The sequence below is a fragment of the Periplaneta americana genome, chromosome 15, assembly GCF_040183065.1.
Source record: "Periplaneta americana isolate PAMFEO1 chromosome 15, P.americana_PAMFEO1_priV1, whole genome shotgun sequence".
NCBI lineage: Eukaryota > Metazoa > Arthropoda > Insecta > Blattodea > Blattidae > Periplaneta > Periplaneta americana.
The window spans coordinates 34151964-34177152 of NC_091131.1; the positions used below are offsets into that span (position 1 = coordinate 34151964).

The window sequence follows — 25189 nt, forward strand, 5'->3', positions numbered from 1 at the left end:
TCTGTATTTTACTTTCTTTTATCTATTATGGTATTATTTTCATGTTATTTAGTTTCGATTTTGTTATGCTATTATTATTATTATTATTATTATTATTATTATTATTATTATTATTATTAGTAGTAGTAGTAGTAGTAGTAGTAGTAGTAGTAGTAGTAGTAGTAGTAGTAGTAGTAGTAGTAGTATTTTAATATGTTAGTATTCTGTTCTTTAACTTTTTGTTAAATTTTCTCTGCTTGTATACTTTGTGACCTGGTAGAGTGTAAGAGAAGGACCTATGGCCTTAACTCTGCCAGTATAAATAGATAGATAGATAGATAGATAGATAGATAGATAGATAGATAGATAGATAGATAGATAGACAGACAGACAGACAGACAGACAGACAGACAGACAGACAGACAGACAGATAACAATTATTATTATTATTATTATTATTATTATTATTATTATTATTATTATTACAGTATGTTTTGTAAAATATGCCATGGCACCTTTTCAGTAAACTAGCTTATTTATCCCTCTTCATGTACTATTTCTTCTTTCTTTTGCACTCTTCCATAAAAGTTCGTTCTAATCCAAACAACGATCGCTGCGAAGTAGAGAACAAGGAAATGCTTAAATGGTATACTATGGCAACTGAAAGTGTAGTGCCCACTCAGCCGAAAGGACTCCTGTCCCACCCTTACTCATTACTAAAGATAGAAATTTACCCACAGAGACTACATACAAGGTTAGGTATGCATAGAGTGTTCGTTGTTGAAAGAGAGAGTGTGGCTAAATGCAATGCAGGTGCATGGGTACCTGTTAGGGAACTCTGCCGTGGTATAAGCAGAATGAGCTTTATGTGGTTAACCAATCAACGAATCGCAGTGCAATGTAAACAAACCAATTGCTAGAGCATAACGCTGAATCCTACGCAGGAGAAACGTATCTCCATTCAATTGCTGCGATACACAACACATTTCAGTTGTAACCTAACATACCTCAGGTTTGACGTCATTCATGACGTAACGACAGTCTAAGCACAACTAACCTAATACCGTCATGTTGTGGTATAAATTCCTACCTTTACTCATTTAATTAGCTATATATTGAAAACATTTTATTGCCCGCCCCAATTATCACTATGGATTTTTCAATAAAACAACCCAGTCCTAAACTGGACTCGAACTCTAATAATCTAGACCACTCAGCCGCCGTAAGGACTCACATAGTAATTTATCTATTTCGCGTAAGGAGAAGTCGTTATTCTGTACACAATCACATGAGCATCAGAACATTATCTAATCGATTGATTACATGGTAATTTAACTTGTAGAGATAAAACTGAAGTGGGTTACAGTTTGTATATCTCACCCAGCAGCAAAAAATTAACAACAATTCAAATCAATTCTCCAGATATAGAGCGTCAGTAATACAGCGAGTAAAAATATGAAGAAGTGTTTGTCAAAATTATGAAAACGAGAATACCAGAATATGAAAAAATAAGAAATTTGATATGACAAAATATTCAATAATGATTTTTTCTACTTAAATGTTGATCAGGTATCTTTGTTAAAATATGAAATTCAATTATTTTATTGTTATTTTCTCCAAACATCTAAAAATACAACTGATCAATCAAATCGAAATTATAGCCGTCGAAATCTTTGATTTAAAATATCGGCATCCCAATAATTCAGATGAACAAAAAAGAAAATGCAAATTAATGTTAAAAAAATACATAATGAAATTTAAAAAAAAGAATATTCTGCGACAAGATGTGGTAGCTATCAAAACGATACAAATTTATTGAATATAAATAATATACATTGGATATTATAAAGATGAATAGAAATGGTGATTGATGATGTTCAATGAAGATTTTGAAATGGTTGATGAAATTGTCTGAAGAGTCTTTTCAGGAACCTTTAATTTTCTGAGAATCTGCAATGTAAATTTGGAAATTGTTCCTCGTGCACCAAACTTAAGTCCAATGACATTCCAATCTGGAATATTATATTTATGGCTGAGATATAAAAGGAAACCAATGAAATGGCAAAGTTTTACTGTTTGATTTTACTGTCAAAATTAATCATTTTCAAACATAAAACCATTGTCCACGCATAAAACTCCTGCATGTTTCACTTATTTTAACTACGACAGAAGCTTTCTTCATAGATACAACCCTAGATCATAATACCCAGATAGGTCGGCCTTATAGGGCTTTGACGCTAACAACTTTTGTCAGATTTACTACGCTGCCATCTAGCTATTACATAATTCCCATTTGAATTGCATTAGCGACTGTACTGCCATCTCGTGTTCGTTTACGACGGACGGGTGGCGATCCTGGCGGTTGTTCTCTTCAAAGTGCTCCGATTTTAACACAGCGATGAGTTATCTATTACATATTACATGATCTAGGATATAACTCATCATCCTTCTTTGGCTAGATCTATGAACTCCCAGTATAGCCAACATAGGAAACAAAACCACGATTAAAATTATCAATTAATTAATATAGTTTATCTGAGCTGTTTATGGTAACAAATAGATTTTTATTTTAAAACTAGCCGTACCCGTGCGCTCCGCTGCACCCGTTAGAAATAAATATAAAGCAATTACATAATTAAAATAGGACATTTGATCCAGGGAACATTCGTGTTTGATAGAAGGATAAATTGTTTAATATGTTACTAAATTTAAATTGTATTTTAAAAAATTGAAATGCGATCATTTTGATCCAGAGACCACTCATTTGGTGCAATGACAATTCCTTTAACATGCTTCTTAATTGTTATTACATGCAACCATAGTTTAATGAAGATTGACATCTATTTTAGTTTTAATGTGTATATTTTATATTACTTGCTATATGTTTCCATTGAATTATGGTAATAACTTAATTTTAACCCTTGTTTTCTACGTCTTGAGTAAATGGCGCTTGGCCCAATATGGTTCTGAACCCTTCATATAACTTAAATAGTGATACAGCGTATATAGTGATATGTAATTATATTTCTTTCTTTCGAAAATGTAAGAATTCACTATCTCCTATGTACCATTGCCATGGAATGAATAAATCTGTTTTTTCATCCTACTCAAAAATGTTCTATTTTGCACATACGAGTTACTGCAGAAACAACAACGCTATAATCTGAGGCGGCGGTGAAAATGTATTGTATTGTTATTTTAAAAGTCTTGTATATCCTTCAATATCAGTCCTATCAAAATTTGCATAGAATAAAAATTATCTGAAATCATTTTTAAAGAAACTTTTGTATGTAATATTTTTCACAAAAAGCAATAATAAGCGAGTTATTTCGATTTATTTAATTCAGGCCCCTTTAAATAAAGTATTTTGAATGTCATATAGCCTAAAATCTAAGTTACAACGAACTTAATTTATATTTCAATTTTCATCGAAATCCGTTCAGCCATTATTGCGTGAAAAGGTAACAAACATCCAGACAGACAGACAGACATACAAACAAAAATTTCAAAAAAGGGTTTTACGTTCTCATGATGAATAATTATACTTGTTTACACCAATTATTTTTGGAAAATCGAAAATTACCAGAAAAATTTTGGCTACAGATTTATTACTAGTATAGATAAATGCTGTATTATATTCATGTCTCCTGGACTATGATGCATATTTTAACATACAGAAATAGACTTTTATGGAAAATATTCTTTTACATGCAAGACCAGTTGACATGGAATGACCCATAAGTGCTGACAAGGACGTATTCTACGTCAAAATCTATGCGTTACATGGGATTCGAAACCGTGATAGTGCAGAACACATATTTATAGCAACTTCAATGTTTTTTTAAACGTAAATTATTTTAAGAGTGTGTAATACATTCGTTGTGACACTTTTTTATGGTTGAAGGTCGCCAAGTACAGTTTGTCGTGTAGGGTTTTCAAATAGGGTATGGTTGAAAGAGAGAGGAAGAATGGGCGGTGACGGCGGGGGAGTTTTCAGATGGAAGTGACGATAACTATAGTTGATCTTATCTTTTTGTTAATAAACAACGCAGAAAGAGTATAGAGAGATAGATGGGAAAGAGAGAGAGAGAGGAGGCTATTAGAGAGAGGTAAAAATATAGACAAAGACTGCTGACGGGGAAGTACTACAGTATGAAGTAAGAGAGAAAGGGGGGTGGGGTGAAGGAAGTTTTGTGTGGTTATAGCGGATAGCTACGAGATGTGAGTGACTGGTAGCCATATTTATACATGACTTTGTCATAATTCCGTCCTCACGCCATTTGAATTCATGTAGGTGTCTCTACCTCCCTCCCCCTCCTCTCTGCTGTATCTGTCTCATTCTACATTACGTACACATTATGAAATATGATTTGTTGTCCTTCTACACAGGTGCATCATTAAAAGACACGAAACTTTTTATGTAATTCAACACAAAACGACGGATATCAGTACGCACGTATGGCGGGAATTGGCGTTCTTTATGCATGAGTGACATATGTGTAAGTAACATCTCCCTCAGATTAATTCTTTGGGTGTTTTCATGGAGGTTCGGACCCGGGAATTAAAGTGAGTGGTTATTTCGATAGCCCTCTCATTGTATAGGGATTATAATTAGCACTGCGAAATCAATACAGCTTTGAGAAATAAGGAAAAGCTATTAACTTGCATTTATTGGAAGCAAAGCCGTTACCAAGGTAGGCGATGCAGCGATGCAGCATATGGACACTTCGCGTCGGTACCTTTGATGTAGCCGGACTGATTTCAATGACCTTCAAGCCGGCTAGAGCGTGAGATTCTGCTTTCTCCCTAGAGTTGGCGCTGACATCACACCAGCTAGCAGTAGACACAGCGGAAATATAACACATATAATTAATACATCGAGATACATTATGTACTCAAATAAAATAAATTGGATCCATAAAATAATAAATCCGTCATTAACTGTAATGTCTAGACTCTGGAGTTCCTTTATAATAAGAGTTGAGACGTTGACCCCAACAACAATTAAAATATGTAATGATTTGATAGCACTCAAAATGGAAAAACAAAAGTCTTACTTACTTACTTACTTACTGGCTTTTAAGAAACCCGGAGGTTCATTGCCGCCCTCACATAAGCACGCCATTGGTCCCTATCCTGAGCAAGATTAATCCAGTCTCTATCATCATATCCCACCTCCCTCAAATCAATTGTCTCGGCCTCCCCAAGGGTCTTTTCCCCTCTGGCCTCCCAACTAACACTCTATATGAATTTCTGGATTCGCCCATACGTGCTACATGCACATGCTTTGGTGTTCATACTTCGTTCCCTAGTGATACTTCTTTTTTCACCAAATTCTATCATCAGAAGCTTAGTTCTCTCCGTATTCGTATTCCCATGTTTTTAGCTTCAATTTTCGTCTTTAATAAAAAGAAATAATATTATTATAATGTCATTTACATTTATGTTACAACATAGAGAAGTAACGTTATTATTATTATTATTATTATTATTATTATTATTATTATTATTATTATTATTATTATTATTATTATTATTATGTTAAGAAAAACTAGTCGTCCATTACCATCTGGTACTTTGAAGACATTTTATGATCATCGCTTTATTGTTTCTACAGTGCATATTCACATTCAACGCGTTATCCAACTGGGTAACGGAAGTCAGGGAACGAAAAGACGTATTCTTCCACTGTAAACATTTTGTTTCCTTTATTCTTCCTTCCAAAATTGTAAAGACTGGTTGATAATTCATTATGAAACTTGGTTTAAAGTCGTTTGGAAGATATCTCAAGAAAAGGATATCTAGGTGCGTTGACGTAGCTAAGAAAACAATTGTCTCATAGCATTTTATTCATAAAATTCACAGAATTCTTAAGAACTTTTTTTATTAAGAAAGTGACAGGACTATAACTTGGAATGACAAATTATTAGAGAGAGAGAGGGGGGGGAGAGGGAAAGTGTGTGCTTGTGTGTGTGTGTGTGTGTGTGTGTGCATGCGTCCGTCCGTGCGCGCGTGTGTGTGTAAACAGGAGAATTTCAAGAAATCCTTCCCAGACATTGAGTTCGTAATATAGACCTATTGCAATGGCATTCTCCTGGATTTGACTCTGGGACTCTGACGTGGGAAGCCGATAAATATTCTTGTAGGCCTAACAGTACCCCGTTAAAAATTATGAACAATTGTTACATTTTATACGTGGATCATTGACTCCAGCTAGCCATTTCAAGAATTTATTAGCACCAAGCACTCATCTCCTTCATGAAGAGTACATATAATTTACGAAAACATTTCTTACTTATACCAGCTGTCTCATAAATCCTATGGAATAAGTACAGTAGTATATAAGTAACTAGTTTCCAAGATGGGAAAGATTACAGCTGTCTTTGACCTTATTCTTCTTCCCATCCGAAGCATTTGCATTATAATGGTTCACTTGCAATGAAGGAAAACGTGCGGTAGACAACTTCCTCAATGCCGACCCTTTCATTTGTTCGCTTTGATTATATTGTACATACGTTACAGAGTATACTAAAAATATAGAAATTTATGACCTACCAGCCGCTGCTAAGCAGAATAGATTCAGTTGTTTTATTTCTAACCAATAGATAGTGTTGTTTTGTTTCATTTTCTAGTAACCATGGCTGTCGGCAGTGTTTGTTGATCTATTAAAAATTTTCCAACAAAAGAAGATTAAAAATAGGTTCCCAGTCGTACATAACTATAGATTACGTCCGTTCGTTTGTGTTTTCTGTATCGAGAGAAACTTCTAATAAATTTGTATGTATGTATTTATTTACACTGCAAGTGGGCAAGCACCCAGTGGCAGTGGTATATACAATATTAACAATACACAATAAAATGATAAGCAATACACAATAAAATCTACAATACACAATACAATTTACAACACATAGGCCTATACAATTTTATACACAATACAATAAGAATACACAATACAATTTAACACAATAATAATAAAACATAAAATAAAATACCTAATTTTACAACACAACCTACATAATTATGTATAGGTCCTACATAAGTTTCAATAGTCTTTCACTTTACTCTCATCTCATTCCCTGTAGTGGCACTATGACGCATTTCACTGACACTTTAGCACACATTTCACTGACACTATAGAACACATTTCATTGACGCTATAAATTATCACTGTTCGGAACTGTTCACTGCACTGTAAAACCATAACTTCTCTGACTCACCTCGCTTCACTGATACAACAGTTCAAATAAGTCAAATAATTACATCCTTATGCATACTTATAAACAGAACTACATTTAAACTAAACATTTCTAGTCTAAGGCCCTCTTACATGCTATTTTTAAATAATTTACAATTCAAACCAAGGAAGTAAACTCGTCAGGTTAGATAAATACATGTCACCTTAAAAAATTAAATGTTGAATGTCACCTTAATTTCAATTTTCACTTTATACACAACTTTTTAAATTATTCTTGAATCTCCTTAAGGAAGAACAGCCCTCAAAGACCGCTGCAGGTAGGTTATTCCAATCATTTATAGTTCTATTTAAAAATGAGAATTTACCTACATCCGTTTTCTGTTTCCTACATTTGATTTTAAAATCATGATCGTTCCTACCATAGTACGTTGGCTTTTCTAACCGAGCCGTTATGTCTACCCATGCTTTCTGACCTAGATGTGCACTATACAATGATGTTATTCTAGTTTTCCTACGTCTGTTTTCCAGTTTCCCATTTAAGTTCTTTTATCGTATCGTTTCCATCTTCTCTTTTACCTTTAACAAATTTAGCTGCCCTATTCTGGATTCTTTCTAAGGAATTTATCTGATATATTCTATAGGGATCCCAACACGTAGTTCCGTATTCCATTAACGGTCGCACTAACGTTAGATACGCTATTTCCCTCGATTTGGGGCTAGCCTTTCTCAAGATTCTCATAATAAAGTGAAGTGCCCTCCATGCTTTACCCGTAACATTATCAACATGCTCTCCCCAAGAAAGTTTGGAGTTTAAATACACTCCTAGGTATTTACAACATTGTTCTTGCGGAATTACAACACCACTAAATTCGTAATTAAGACTAGTTTCCTCTCGGATTTTACAAAATGTTATAGATTTACTTTTAGAACCATTTATTTTCATCCTATGCTTTAACGCCCAGTTATAAATTTTATTCAAGTCTGTTTGAATAGCATCTACATCTGAATTATTTCTAATCTTTCTATAGATAATGCAGTCGTCTGCAAATAGCCTCACATTTGATGTAATATCCTGGCATAGGTCATTTACGTATATATTATAAAGAGTAATGGACCCAGAACGCTGCCCTGTGGCACCCCTGAACTTATATTTCCAATTTCCGATATTTCATGACCTACTCTAACTCTCTGGGTTCTACCTTTTAAGAATTCTTGGATCCATAGCACCACTCTTTTATCTATTCCTAGCCTACTTAACTTATCTATTAATATGTCATGTGGCACCAAATCAAATGCTTTCGAAAAATCAATCACAACTGCATCGATTCTTCCGCCTCTATCTACCTCTTCAGCTAGATCCTGAACCAGCGACATAATTTGACTATCACATGAGAAGCCTTCCCTAAAACCATGCTGGCGGTTGTAAAACCAGTCTTTCGCATTTAGAACATGACGAATATAATCCGATATCAAATGCTCCATGACTTTACATACGACAGATGTAAGGCTAATTCTGGAAGTTGTAGTAATAGTAATAAAATAATAAATGAAAACGACATAATTCTGTTTATGACTGCAAAAAACTTAACATTTTCTATGACAATAAACAATATGAATACCTGATTTAACAAATATTCTAAGTCCATTGAAGTACATTTTTCAAAACAAAAACAACTATATGATTTGCAATATAAAAACATTGAAATAAATATTTGTATGATTAAAAAAAATACAGACTTAGAGTCGAACTTGGGATATACGTTTTACAGAATGATAGCCTATGGAAAAAAAAAAAAAAAAACATGTTTGGAAGAAAAAAAAATTAGGTAAATTTTGGACTTGAAATGTTTTAGCAATTCAGTTCTTCAATTTTTTTTTTACATAATTACAGTATATTATGTTGGTAGCCCTAATTAAAAAGTAACATTTTTTGATATAGTAGTAATAATAACAATAATGATGATGATAATGATGATGATAATAATAATAATAATAATAATAATAATAATAATAATAATAATAATAATAATAATAATGTAATAAAAGATCAACCTCACTTTATATCCGATTTTGACAGGAGTAGAACTGTAGAGTGTGATTTTATTCCACAAAACTTTGCTAATGTTTTGAATTTTTCGATTCCCAAATTTTTTCAGTTGTTATGTTGGTGTTACATATCCAAGTTATTCTATTATAATCGGCACAAAATAGTTTTCACATCCTACGCTCGGCAAGGAAACAATTCTTTCAATAGTTTAGAACAGTGGAATTCAATCTTTTTGGCTATCGTACCCCCAAAATACATTTTTTTTTGTCTTAGTACCCCTAAATTACATTACAAATTATGTAAGACGTAACAAAAGACTATGATTGATGTATTGAAAATGTATTATTATTATTATCATTATTATTATTATTATTATTATTATTATTATTTCATTAGTATCAAGGTTAGTATAATATTTTCATGAACCTAGACCATATCTTGTCCTTAAGGTTTACAAGCACTTACGTAGACAATTCTAAATAATAATAATAATAATAATAATAATAATAATAATAATAATAATAGTCTACATTTCATTTTAAGTGTTTTCGTGTATGTGCGTTGTTGTATAACTGTGGGTTTGCAGTTATTATTGGTATATTTGAGGCTAAGAGGGATGAAGTTACAGGAGAATGGAAAAAGTTACACAACACAGAACTGCACGCATTGTATTCTTCACCTGACATAATTAGGAACATTAAATCCAGACGTTTGAGATGGGCAGGGCATGTAGCACGTATAGTGAATCCAGAAATGCATATAGAGTGTTAGTTTGGAGGCCGGAGGGTAAAAGATCTTTGAGGAGGCCGAGACGTACATGGGAAGATAATATTAAAATGGATTTGATAGAGGTGGGATATGATGGTAGGACTGGATTAATCTTGCTCAGGATAGGAACCGATGGCGGGCTTATGTGACGACGGCAATGAACCTGCGGGTTCCTTAAAAACCATAAGTAAGTAAATAATAATATAAAAAATAGCCTACATTTCATTTTAAATGTTTTCGTGTATGTGCGTTGTTGTATAACTGTGGTTTTGCAGTTATTATTGGTATATTTGAGGCTAAGAGGGATGAAGTTACAGGAGAATGGAGAAAGTTACAAAACACAGAACTGCACGCATTGTATTCTTCACCTGACATAATTAGGAAAATTAAATCCAGACGTTTGAGATGGGCAGGGCATGTAGCACGTATAGGTGAATCCAGAAATGCATATAGAGTGTTAGTTTGGAGGCCGGAGGGTAAAAGACCTTTGGGGAGGCCGAGACGTGCATGGGAAGATAATATTTAAAATGGATTTGAGAGAGGTGGGATATGATGGTAGGACTGGATTAATCTTGCTCAGGGTAGGAACCGATGGCGGGCTTATGTGAGGACGGCAATGAACCTGCGGGTTCCTTAAAAGCCAATAAGTAAGTAAGTAAGTAAGTAAGTTATTTTAACAAATTTTCTTTCAATGTTGGTATTACATGTTCAAGTTAATTCTATTATAGTCGGCACAATATAGTTTTCACATCCCACGCTCGGCATGGAAAAAATTCTTTCAATAGTTTAGAACAGTGGTATTCAATCTTCTTGTCTAGCGTACCCCAAAAATGTTTTATTATTGTTGTTGTTATTATTATTATTATTATATTATTATTATTATTATTATTATTATTATTATTATTATTATTATTATTATTATTATTAAGTACAACATATATTGTGACTTGCAAGATTCAGGAACTGTCTGTGTGTATTACTGGTGATACAAACTGTGATTATTGGCGATGATTGAGGAAAACTTGCTCCCCTACGTCATCAATCATTATCCCTGGCTGCCGTACTCCGCTTCCGCCTTCCGTCGAGGCCCGGCAGACCAAAGTGGCATCCGACAAATGTGAGAAGAAGGGATGCAGTCGGCACAGCTAAAACTTTTTTTTTCTTTTCCCAATTTTTTCCCCTCTACTTTTTCTCTCTCTTTCTCTATCCCCTTTTCCTTACTTCTCATCCGCTCTTTTTTTGCCCCTTCTCTTTCTCCTTTTCCCTGTCAGAAGTCATTTGGACTCTGTGGCGCCATGTTAATTCGTGGACGTTTTGGTAGGGGAGAGGACAGACAGATGAGAAAGGAGACACGGAAATTTGGGACAATTTACTATGTTAGCTGCTAGGGTAGGAATAAGCCTTGCTCCATCCAATTCCAGATTTTGTGATCACAGTTACAAGGTAGATTAAATAATGCCACACGTAAATTTAATTATGCAATTATAAGAGTTATACGTCAGTATAATTAACAGCGTCATGAGTTATTCCTTGATAGCCTATTTGCTGACGTCCTTAGTGATAATTATCTCAGCCAACTACAAATTAGAACCACTATTGCTGTTAACAACACTGAACAGTATTTCAATCAATCTTGAGTATCAATCCTACTAAACATGAAGATATGACGTAGGTCTTAGCCGCCGGTAGTAGATGCGTTTGGCTGTTGATCCCAGTATGGCATAGTTGCGCCCCGCGGTCTTTTGGGAGGCCTAGCCATGGCATAGTTGCGCCCCGAAGAAATCAGGTAGCAGAATGGACATGGCATAGTTGCGCCCCGAAGAAATCAGGTAGCAGAATAGACATGGCATAGTTGCTCCCCGAAGAAATCAGGTAGCAGAATGGACATGGCATAGTTGCTCCCCGAAGAAATCAGGTAGCAGGATGGACATGGCGTAGTTGCGCCCCGAAGAAATCAGGTAGCAGAATGGACATGACATAGTTGCGCCCCGAAGAAATCAGGTAGCAGAATGGACATGGCATAGTTGCTCCCCGAAGAAATCAGGTAGCAGAATGGACATGGCATAGTTGCGCCCCTAAGAAATCAGGTAGCAGAATGGACATGGCATAGTTGCGCCCCTAAGAAATCAGGTAGCAGAATGGACATGGCATAGTTCCTCCCCGAAGAAATCAGGTAGCAGAATGGACATGACATAGTTGCTCCCCGAAGAAATCAGGTAGCAGAATGGACATGGCATAGTTGCGCCCCTAAGAAATCAGGTAGCAGAATGGATATGGCATAGTTGCGCCCCGAAGAAATCAGGTAGCAGAATGGACATGGCATAGTTGCGCCCCGAAGAAATCAGGTAGCAGAATGGATATGGCATAGTTGCGCCCCTAAGAAATCAGGTAGCAGAATGGATATGGCATAGTTGCGCCCCGAAGAAATCAGGTAGCAGAATGGACATGGCATAGTTGCGCCCCAATGGATATAGTACACACAAAAGTGATTGTCATAAAATAAATAAGTTACTTAAAAATATTACAATGGTATCGGTGTACAAACAAAAAACGCAGTTCATTTATTGTGTGTGGTAGACAAAAAAAGTATTATTTTAAATAGCAAAATTGATCATAACTTACACATTGATAGACAAAGTGTATCAAACAGTGTTAAAAGAAAAGCTACGGAAGACATATCTGAGAGACCCATGAAACTCATTTGAATATGTCAGTTAATAAAGCACTGCCAATTTCATGGTGTTCACTTTTACGGTAGGTTATCGATAATCACTGCATAAACAGAAGAAAAACAGTTAATAAAGTACTGCCAACTTTATGGTGTTCATTTTAACGGTATCGATAATGAATATTTAATCGAATAAAAAAAAATAAGGTTGGTTGATTACGAGGCTCGAGTTCTCGTGATGTCTTTTTCTCTACCTATTTCATCGGGGCGCAACTATGCCATGCCCCTTTTCTCTACCTGATAGGAACGGGCGTAACTATGCCCACAAAACAGGGACCATTTTTTATCTGCTGCATCTTACCTGACCGTGGGGCGTAACTATGTCCTGCCGCTGATCCAGTTCGATTCCCGCTTGGACTGATTGTCTGGTTGGGTTTCTTCTGATTTTTTTTCCAAGCCGTAAGGCAAATGTCAAGTAATCTATGGCGAATCCTCGGCTTCATCCCACCAAATACCATCTTACTATCACCAGTCCCATCGACGCTAAATAACATAGTAGTTGATACAGCTTCATTAAATAACCAAATCAAAATCTTTAGATGTCGCTGGTATCTCTACACACAAGAAACATGCAAGGAGCTCAGTAGTTCGGACTCCTGCCGTCGGTAATTGGAACTTAACTGGCCTATAGTAAAGTACGAAATTGAAAACAATAACAAACGCGATCGTATTTAATCTGTTTCATAAATACATAATTAAATTTTGCAATGAAGTAAGAGATTGAAAACAATAACAAACTCGATCTGACTTCTTTTTTTTTTTCAATAAATAGCTACAATTGCTATATCTAATGAAATAAGCATTGAAAATAATAGAAAACACGATTGTATAATATCATTTGTTTCGTAATTATATAATGCAGTCATGAAGTGAAGTAGGGCATTGAAAACAATAATAAACTCAGTCTATTTTGTTTGTTTTAGAAATAATACGTACAAGCAGTGAAGTGAGAGAGAATAGGAAATGCGAACGTGCTTCATTTATTCAGTTTTCCTAAATACCTACAATAATATGCAGTGAAATAAGAGTTTAAAAGCAATAGCAAACGCGATCTTATTTCGTTTGTTTCATAAATACATATAATTACGCAGTTAAGTGAGGTTTGAGAATGATATTTTCTTCTTCTTGTTTTTCTCTTTTATTATTTTGGTGTCCAAATGTTTTATTCTCTTTAACCTACACATCAGATATGAAGAGATTGCTGGTTACTCTTTCCGTGTGTTCAACACAAGACAGGGCCACTTTGAAGGAAATACACGATAGTAAACAACAAGGAACTGGAGGGGAGATAAATTCTGCCATTACCCTCTCCTGTAATCGAGCTACGGACCGATTGCATGGAAAACGCATGCGTTTGCTATCCACAAAGCCAAAGAGGCAGTCCAGAACGATAAATCTGGTATAAAACTGCTGAACAAGAATCCTAGCCACGATTTTAGTATAGAAATAAATGAGATTATTTGGGGGTGATAAATGTGGGTGCGGATTTCTATGTAAATATGAACATAGGAGCTTCTGAATTAGTTCAAAATTATGGCCATACCTTTCTGACTGACTAAACTCGAATTTAATTTTACTTAAAAACACATATTCTCCGATTTTCTCTGTTTAAATAAATATTTGAAACTGTTTAATCACAAACACACTTTTTCCGGTAGTCTGCATTTTTTCTATTATCAGGCAACAAAGTTATTAATCGTGGAAATCCTTGTAAAAATTCTGAAAACACAGAGGAACTTTGCACTACAAACATTTCAGAAAAATAAGTTCCTCAAGTTATAACTAGAGCTAGGATTCGTATGTAGTAAAAGCTAATATTTTTAGTCGGTACATTTTATAAACATGCAAGCCATACCCCCACGCCTTATACTTGTCATTCTTGTCATTCAGTACTTCCGTCAGTTAGCGCTAAGGGCCTTTAATCCTCTTAACCACCACTTACAAAACAGCGAGGGTTTTGAAAAATGCATTGTCTAGTCCTTGTGACTTTTCTTGCATTTCGATCTTGTCAACCAGGCTTAAAACCTTCTTAACCGGCAACACATCGACTCAACTATACTTTGCGTCATTCTTAACTCTTACTACATATAAATCCTAGCTCTAGTTATAACCCTGTCCATCCCCCGAAACATTTCAACCGCATCCCGAGCTTTAGAGCAGTTCTATACACAACGTGAAAACAGAATTCTACAGGAGTGGCGAATTCATCAGGTTTGTTTTTAAAATATCCGGCTTTATACTAGCCATATTTAAACATACTCACATATTTAGGAGATGAAAACTGATTATGTATTAAGGATTGAAATTTTATCACATTATCTCTCTGATGCAATATAATATTCTTGCCAAGTAACAAAACAGTATCAGAGAACTTCCAAATGAGATTTTTCCAAAGCCTAAAGTCATAAACGTCAAAAGGCTGAACAATCGGAACTACTGTATGTGCTTTGGAATTGTTAATTACCACCGTTTTACCTTCTGTAGTTATTCTTTCTATAGCCCATCTACCTCGGTAACTGGTTGACGAGTCTACAAAAAAAAATGCTATGATCACTGACATGTGGAAAGTATAGCCTACTTCTTTAAAAAAAAAAATTAAGAGGTGAGTTTTCATAAGCTTTCCTGAGTTTGAGGGCAATGCATAAACATTTGGGGCATTAAATATTTTCTTCCTCACGATGGCAATGGAGATATGAGACTTATATGAGTGTGAAGCAATTATTTTGAAAAATAATATTTCGAACGGATGTAGAAATTTATAGGGAGATTTCTTATTTCAAATGAAACGAATGGGGGGAAAAAACGTTGTGAAATTTCATTATCAATTGGTGAACTCTCCTTGTTAGTCAAATATAGTTGTATTTTGAGCATGTAAAAATAAATATAATTTACATTTTTAGCACATAAAAATTTCCTACTTACAATAAGTGTTATTTGACTCTACAGGGTGTCTCTAAATTAGACCGACAAAATTAGGGAGCAGATAGATAACCTTCGTGGAAGCATATTTTGTTAAGGAACCCATGGACTGCGACGCTTCGTTTCAGTGCAAGAAGGAATTACAGGTAGGGATAAAGTAAGTAGGTATGTGCAAATAACAAGCGATACTGTGTGTCAATCCAAACAAAGAAAAAATACGTACAGAAAAACGAAACCAACGACACATTAAACTGTACTGAACATTACAACGGAATGAGTGCAGTACAAGTACTAAACTACGTAGACGAATAAAGCTCGATTCACATTATACGGAACGTCTACGTCACGTCACGGACAACGCATTTTATATGGTAGCGTTCACATATACAGGCAACGTCACGGACCGTCTGGGATTCTCGAGGAGAATGTTTTGACGTGACGAAACCTGTACGTGGACGGTTTGTTCTGCTAGACAGCTAGACTCTAGCAGCACCGTTAAACATTAACATGTCGTAGCTCTTACGAGAGACAATCAATTGCACTGTAGTTTTTAGGATTCATATATAAATGCCTAAGGAATGTATAGAAAAAATTTGGAATCAAAATCTCTTTTGGACAGTGAGGAAAAAATACTAACTTCGAAGTCACGCTCTCGCCATGAAACAATACCATCGCACCTCCGCATACTCATCCTCTTTCACAATAGCCCTGCCAAGACTCTGGAATTCGTTACCTGCTAACATCAGGGACTGTCGAAATAAAATTGAATTCAAACGCAAACTTACTAGGCACTTGGTCAGTAATTGAGACTCGTTCAGACATGGTTTCTTGTAAATAGTTCTCTTAATCTATCACAAAATACTTCAGTATCAGGTAATTTCATTACTATAGATTTTTGTTATTGTAGGTTTAATTTGTAATTCAGTAAATACAAAAATATTCTTTGTTCTTAACTTCTATGATAAAATGTCTAGCTTTCATTAATCAGGTAATCTTGTCGTACTTTAATTTTTATTGTAATTGTAATTGTAAATTTAATGTTAATTGTAATTTTATTGTTCATATTATAGTTGTAATCCCCTGGTAGAGGGGCAGAGAAGGCCTGACGGCCTTATCTCTACCAGATTAAATAACTAAATACTACTAAATACTACTACTAAGTCACCCGTTAAAAATAGACATTGACACTACCAAAATTGATAAGCGACAACTTTTTTATTTTTCACGTTACATGGGGAGTCAAAGCGATAGAAATGTTTTAGAAAGAATGGAAATTACTTTTAAAAGTGGCTGATATTCGAAACCTATACCGGTTTGTGAGTTACGGCGAGTTTAATGCGGGGGTTTGCGTGGCGGACTTTCTTATGTAGAGTGACACTTTTATCTATTAGAACTGCGGATTCTCGTAGAAATCGTCGGTCTGATTCCAAATTTGTGTTCAAAATATTACCATTGTTTAAAGTTTTCGAGCTAATTGTGAGTTTTGAAATGTAATTAAAACATTCCTAGTACAGTATATAAATAACATCTGTGTTGATTAAACACTAGTATGGCATAATTTGAAATTGAGAAAAACAAGAAAGAGTTTATTATTGTATTAGTCATTATTATTATTATTATTATTATTATTATTACTACTACTACTACTACTACTACTACTACTACTACTACTACTACTACTACTACTACTACTACTACTACTACTACTAGTGTAGGTGGAAGAGAAGGCATAAGGACCTAATTTATTTGAATTTATCTGGCAGCGTTATTACTCGTATTATTATTATTATTATTATTATTATTATTATTATTATTACTACTACTACTAGTGTAGGTGGAAGAGAAGGCATAAGGACCTAATTTATTTGAATTTATCTGGCAGCGTTATTACTCGTATTATTATTATTATTATTATTATTATTATTATTATTATTATTATTATTACTACTACTACTACTACTAGTGTAGGTGGAAGAGAAGGCATAAGGACCTAATTTATTTGAATTTATCTGGCAGCGTTATTACTCGTATTATTATTATTATTATTATTATTATTATTATTGTTATTATTATTATTACTACTACTACTAGTGTAGGTGGAAGAGAAGGCATAAGGACCTAATTTATTTGAATTTATCTGGCAGCGTTATTACTCGTATTATTATTATTATTATTATTATTATTATTATTATTATTATTATTATTATTATTATTATTGTTATTATTATTACTACTAATAGTGTAGGTGGAAGAGAAGGCATAAGGACCTAATTTATTTGAATTTATCTGGCAGCGTTATTACTCGTATTATTATTATTATTATTATTATTATTATTATTATTATTATTACTATTATTACTACTACTATTAGTGTAGGTGGAAGAGAAGGCATAAGGAACTAATTTATTTGAATTTATCTGGCAGCGTTATTACTCGTATTATTATTATTATTATTATTATTATTATTATTATTATTATTATTATTATTATTATTATTACTATTACTACTACTACTAGTGTAGGTGGAAGAGAAGGCATAAGGACCTAATTTATTTGAATTTATCTGGCAGCGTTATTACTCGTATTATTATTATTATTATTATTATTACTACTACTACTACTACTACTACTACTACTACTACTACTACTACTACTACTACTATCATTACTATTATTTTTGTAGGTTATTTTACGACGCTTTATCAACATCTTAGGTTATTTAGCGTCTGAATGAGATGGATGTGATAATGTGAATCGAGCTTAACACGGTTAACAAGAGGACGTACCAATGGAAGTAAACAAATGTGCTGTAATCGATTCCAAATGATACTGGGCTCCGGACTTAAACAAACCGAGTGATAGTAGTAATGACACACCCCTCTTGGACTGAAAAGAGTGATTATCCTTTCCCGCCTTCTTGCAACGAAACGAAGCGTCGCAGCCCATGGGTTCCTAACAAAATATGCTTCCACCAAGGTTATCTATCTGCTCCCTAATTTTGTCGGTCTAATTTAGAGACATCCTGTATAATTCCAAGAAATAATAAAGATTTGAATACGAAATATTGTAGCCTATAGGTTTGTGACTGGGCAAGACATACACCAGTTACCTAGACAACACGTATAATACGAAACTTCTCTCAATTGCCGTCATAAAAACCTGTTGTTATATAAAGATTTAAAACTCAGAGGTGCAATTGTCACTTCCGTATTGGCCTATTCATTTTCACTTTTTTCTGCGACTTCCTCAACCCTCGCTGACAATAGAATGGATGGGTCGGGTTGCTATTGCCTTTTTATAGCCCTGTTCATCCCCCGAACATCTCAACCGTATCCCGAACAATATGGGATGACAAAGGTATCGTCGGCTGTAAAATCCTCTCTTTTCAGTTTCACTTTCAACAAATTGTAGCAATATTTTGCAGTAAAAATTCTTGTTAAACCCTTCCCTTTCCTTGAATGTTCACGGTCTGTTAAGAGGTGGCCTGACTTCATTTCGTTGTCAGTTTATTTCCTTTATTTGTTAAACGAAGTCTAGTCTAGTCTTGTCAAATTAAAATGTTAACCTTCGTACTTTCATCTTTCTTCCATGTAAATTGATAATATTTTCATTGATTGCTTCCCAGTTTGTAATATAATAATAATAATAATAATAATAATAATAATAATAATAATAATAATAATAATGGTTTATTTTAACTGGCAGAGTTAAGGCCATTCGGCCTTCTTTTCCACTCAACCAGTATGACAGAAAATTACTACAATGCTATGAGTATAACATAATTGATACAATACAATTCAAAGCAATACAATACTACAATACAAGACAATATATGTAATACATAATTAATATGATACAATGACATTTCTTTTTATCTTCATAACATCAATAAAATAATTATGTAATATAATAATAACAATAATAACAATAATAGTAATGATAGTCATACCTAAATTAAATTAAATTATTAGACTCGATCACAATTATAACTTCAATTTGACTGCGCCCGTAAGAAATCGTTTAACCTTTTCTTGAAAGTGGTTATTGTCTGGCAGCCCCTTATCTTCTGAGGTAGAGAATTCCATTCACGGGGGACTGAGACAGTAAAAGAGGATGAATAGTGGGATGTTCTATGGGCAGGAATTGCTAGGATTTGGCTCTCCTGTGACCTGGTGTTTAGATTGTGATTGGAGGATAAGTAGTTAAACCGGGAACGAAGATAATTTGGAGTACAAGTGTGGAGAACTCGAAACAGAAGAGACAGCGAATGAAGTGTTCTGCGGTTACTAAGTTGCAGCCAGGATAAAGATTTGAACGAGGGTGTAATGTAGTCAAATAATAATAATAATAATTTTATTTTTATTTTTATTTATTTATTTATTTAATGTGCTGTACAACAGCCAGTGGCCAATTACAGTTCAGCACAAATATAACAAAAACATAAAATAAAAATAATTATTACACATAAATATAATTACAATTACAATAATGACGATGATTGGATAACTAATAATACTATGAGAGAATGTTAATTGAGTATAATGCCTAAAAGAATACATAAATGATAAATCGTTGCCAAGAGCAAACAAAGTCTACACATTGAAGGGATCGAATTCGCAGCCATGCATGTTGGCATTTTTAATGCATCTGGAGAGTGGTGAAAGAAATTTCGAATTTCTAATATAGAAAAGTTTGTGGGCTCTCATATCTTTTGTTGGAATACGTAAGGTAATATTGTTTAAGAAAGAGTCACAGGATATATCACCTTTGAGGACTTTACAAAAGAACAGATAATCTAGCTCATGGCGTCTAGCATATAGATTTTGACAATTAAAATATTCACATTTTCTCTCATAACTATACCCGGAATTAATGGGCAGAAATCTGAATGAACATAAGGATATAAATTTTCTTTGTATATTTTCTAATTTAGCCGAGTCCGTAGTTGTAGTAATAATAATAATAATAATAATAATAATAATAATAATAATAATAATAATAATAATTCTTTATTTATACTGGCAGAGTTAAGGCCATAGGGCCTTCTCTTACACTCTACCAGGTCACAAAGTATGCAAGTAGTTAAAATTTAAGACAGTGTTACAAAACATAATACTAACATACGAGTATTACAAAGAGAAATAATAATAGCATAATAAAATCGACACTAAACAACATGAAAATAATACCATAATATAAAAAAGAAAGTAAAATATATTAAAAGCAACTCATTTAGTACAAATTGTTAATATAGAAAAAGTAAGGAAGAATATAACGAAATAGAATGTAATAAAATAATAAAAAAAAGAAAAGAAAATTAAATAAAATTCACAATAAAAGGCTATGATGATAAATTCATCAGCTGATAAAGAGAACAGAAAGGGGAAAGGAAGGAAAAGAAATGTATAGCCTATATTTTCACAAAACTATCGCAGAGAAACATGTAGCACGTATGGGCGAATCCAGAAATTCATATAGAGTGTTAGTTGGGAGACCGGAGGGAAAAAGACCTTTAGGGAGGCCGAGACGTAGATTGGAAGATGATATTAAAATGGATTTGAAGGAGGTGGGATATGATGATAGAGACTGGATTAATCTTGCACAGGATAGGGACCGATGGCGGGCTTATGTGAGGGCGGCAATGAGCCTTCGGGTTCCTTAAAGGCCATTTGTAAGTAAGTAAGTAAGTAAATAAGTACTATCGCAGAGAAAAGGGCTTATAACTGAAAGGAATCTGAATTGAAAAACTGCAATTTTAATTTATTTTTGAAACTAGACAATGTCCGACAGTCTCTGACATGTTGTGGTAGAGTTTTCCAGAGATGAGCTGCAGAGACGGTGAAAGATGAAGAGTAGAAGGATGTTCTGTGTTTAGAAATGGAGAGTGTGATATGGTATTATGAGCGAGTATCTATTTCGTGATATGAGGACAAATGTTGAAAACGAGAAGCTAATATTCAGTACTGTCTAATTAAATATCGTACTCCTCTTGTTTTATCTTTGATTTTTAACACTCCAGAATGTACATGAGAGGGTTAGAAGGAGATGCCTGGGAAAACGAAGTAAAATGGAGAAAAGTGTCAAGAGATTTGAGGAAATCCTTGTGATAGCGTGTGACGTCCATACAGGCAATGGAAATAGGATAAAATATAATATACAATTTTCTGTATGATTTAAGCGTGTCTTATGAAGGGAATAAAATAAGCTATGAATAACAGTCAAACCCCCAGTAATAATAATAATAATAATAATAATAATAATAATAATAATAATAATACTTAATCACTTACTTAGTTACTTACAAATGGCTTTTAAGGAACCCGGAGGTTCATTGCCACACTCACATAAGCCCCACATCGCTCCCTATCCTGAGCAAGATTAATCCAGTCTCTATCATCATATCCCACCTCCCTCAAATCCTTTTTAATATTATCATCCCAACTACGTCTCGGCCTCCCCAAAAGGTTTTTTTCTCTCCGGCCTCCCAACTAACACTCTATATGCATTTCTGGATTCGCCCATACGTGCTACATGCCCTGTCCATCTCAAACGTTTGAATTTAATGTTCCTAATTTATGTCAGGTGAAGAATACAATGCGTGCAGTTGTGAGTTACGTAAATTTCTCCATTCTCCTGTAACTTCATCTCTCTTAGCCCCAAATATTTACCCAAGAAACTTATTCTCAAACACCCTTAATCTCTGTTCGCTCTGAAAGTGAGGGTCCAAGTTTCACAACCATACAGAACAACCGGTAATAATGTTTTATAAATTCTAACGGTAAGATTTTTTGACAGCAGACTGGAAGACAAAAGCTTCTCAACCGAATAATAACAAGGATTTCCCATATGTATTCTGCGTTTAATTTCCTTCCGAGTGTCATTTATATTTGTCACTGTTGATCCAAGATATTTGAATTTTTCCACCTCTTCCAAGAATAAATCTCCAATTTTTATATTTCCATTTCGTACTATGTTCTGGTCACGAGACATAATCATATACTTTGTCTTTTCGGGATTTACCTCCTATCGCTTTACTTGCTTCAAATAAAATTTCCGTGTTTTCCCTAATCGTTTGTGGATTTTCTCCTAACATATTCACGTCATCCGCATAGACAAGAAACTGATGTAACCCGTTCAATTCCAAACCCTGTCTGTTATCCTGAACTTTCCTAATGGGATATTCTAGAGCCAAGTTAAAAGTAAAGGTGATAGTGCATCTCCTTGCTTTAGCCCGCAGTGAAATGGGAAAGTATCAGATTAAAATTGAACTATACGGACTCTGCTGTAAGTTTCACTGAGACACATTTTAATTAATCGAACTAGTTTCTTGGGAATACCAAATTCAATAAGAATATTATATAAAAATTCTCTCTTAATCGAGTCATATGCCTTTTTGAAATCTATGAATAACTAATGTACTGTACCCCTATACTCCTATTTTTCTCCAATATCTGTCGGATACAAAAAACCTGATGGAAGAAAAAAATAACTTTTTTTATCTGCCGCCATGAGAATGTTTGCATGTGAGCTACGCCAGTGGTGTATAATTAACAGCTAACTGGTGTACTGTTTATAAGCACATGAGAATATCCCATATATATTGTTATAGTTATTTAGTCGCCTGTATGTTAATAATAACAACGTTGTATTAACTTCCTATAGTTGCCCATGTACAGTACTGTTTTCAGTTGTGGCCTAAGGCATCATGCCTGAACTCACATTACGGAATGCGCGTTGGTTCGAGTCCTTAAGTGGAAAGGAATTTTCTCATAAAATTTCGACCAGTGTATGGGTCCGGTCCCCATTCAGCATCGTGATGAATTTTGGGTGTTACGATAGGTAGCGAAATCCGGTTTCGCAATGACCTACTATATCGGCTAGCGGAATCATCGCTCAAATCACACGATACCCTTGTACTGATTGGATAATAGTTCGTCTCTGCTGAGGCAAGTGCACAAGATGTCAGCAGTCTGCTGGTCGGCCTCGACCCTCTGTGGGCTGTCGCGCCCAGAAACATTATTATTATTATTATTATTATTATTATTATTATTATTATTATTATTATTATTATTATTATTGTATTAGAATATGGCAGTGTCTTTGCTAATATTATTTGCATAATCCTTATACACAAATTGGTAGTACTAATCAACTCCTTTCCCTAATAATTTATAGTTTTAATTCTTGTAAATTAATTATTGTAATCTATGTTCTTTATTTTGTTGTTAACTCAAGTATTTAATTTGTACCATAGTTGTTCATTTTAATGTATTAATTGTACCACTGTGCTGGATTTTTATTGGCCAATGGCTGTTGTCCAGCACATAAATATAAATAAATAAATAAATAAATTTGTTATTATTATTGTTATTATTATTATTATTATTATTATTATTATTATTATTATTATTATTATTATTATTATACTTCAACTGTAAGTATTCATTTAAGGGATTAGGTACAGCTTACAGCAGTAAAATGTTTGGAAATATTCAACATTTTTTCCTCCATTACTGTATCTTGTACAATAATGAAAATTGGTACGTGTAAGACACTGTCCTTCTGCTATATGAAAAGAATATTTTTACGATTTAAAAACAATTACATATATATATATATATATATATATATTTTTTTTTTAGAAATTCATAATGGTGGCAGTTCACTGTGCAGTGATGAAGCGTTTCCCTCATAACTCATAAACTTGTTAACTTTTTCATGTTCTTTCTCTTTTATTTTATTGCTGAAACTCATGTTTACAATATCATGCTCTTTCAACTACATTCCTTAATAAATGTTTTTTTTTTTAATTTTGTGTTAGAAGAAAATACTGATATTTGATCATTTTTAAAATGAATTTATTTTTTATCAGACAATCTATCAAAGGTAGGGAAGTGATCTTGCATCATGTTGTAAATATGACATGCATAAATACGCACAAAACATTTCATCTCAGAATATTGAATAGTTTTTTATTTATGTGGGAAATGCTTCATCACTGCACAGTGAACTGAAATTTGAGAAAAAAATCTAAATAATTTTTTTTAATCGTAAAAATATTTTTTTTTCATATAACAGAAGGACATTGTTTTACACATAGGCCTACTAATTTTATTATTGTACAAGATGCAGTAACTGAAGAAAAAAGTGTTGAATATTTCCAAAATTTTACTGCTGTAAGCTGTACCTAACCCCTTAGGTGTCATACATTTCTATGTGATTTATTATAACTATGGATTTCACTACTTGCAAGCCTACATGTTGGCCTGCATTGTCGCTATTAAACAGTCTGCTTTAGTAATGTAAAACAAAATGCCGTACACTGTTAAAAGTGACTGCGCACACTTTTCCCAATTATAAGTTTTATGCGTTTCGCAACAATTTGCTTATCATCTTGCGAATGATGTTACTGTCCACAGTTCAGTGATTCCCGATAAAGCGAGTAATGTTGAGATAGTATCACCACAGTTAGGCTCTGTATTTAGGGAAAAAAATAAACCTGCAACATCCTTTATTTTGTTGAATATCCGAGTAATGTATACAATGAGGA

General features: G+C 33.9%; 1 protein-coding gene across 2 annotated transcripts in view; it reads left to right on the forward strand.

The window, feature by feature from the left end:
• Positions 1-25189, forward strand: part of rn (rotund) — a 1149518-nt gene that overhangs the window by 67355 nt on the left and 1056974 nt on the right. The gene's annotated exons all lie outside the window — the stretch shown is intronic.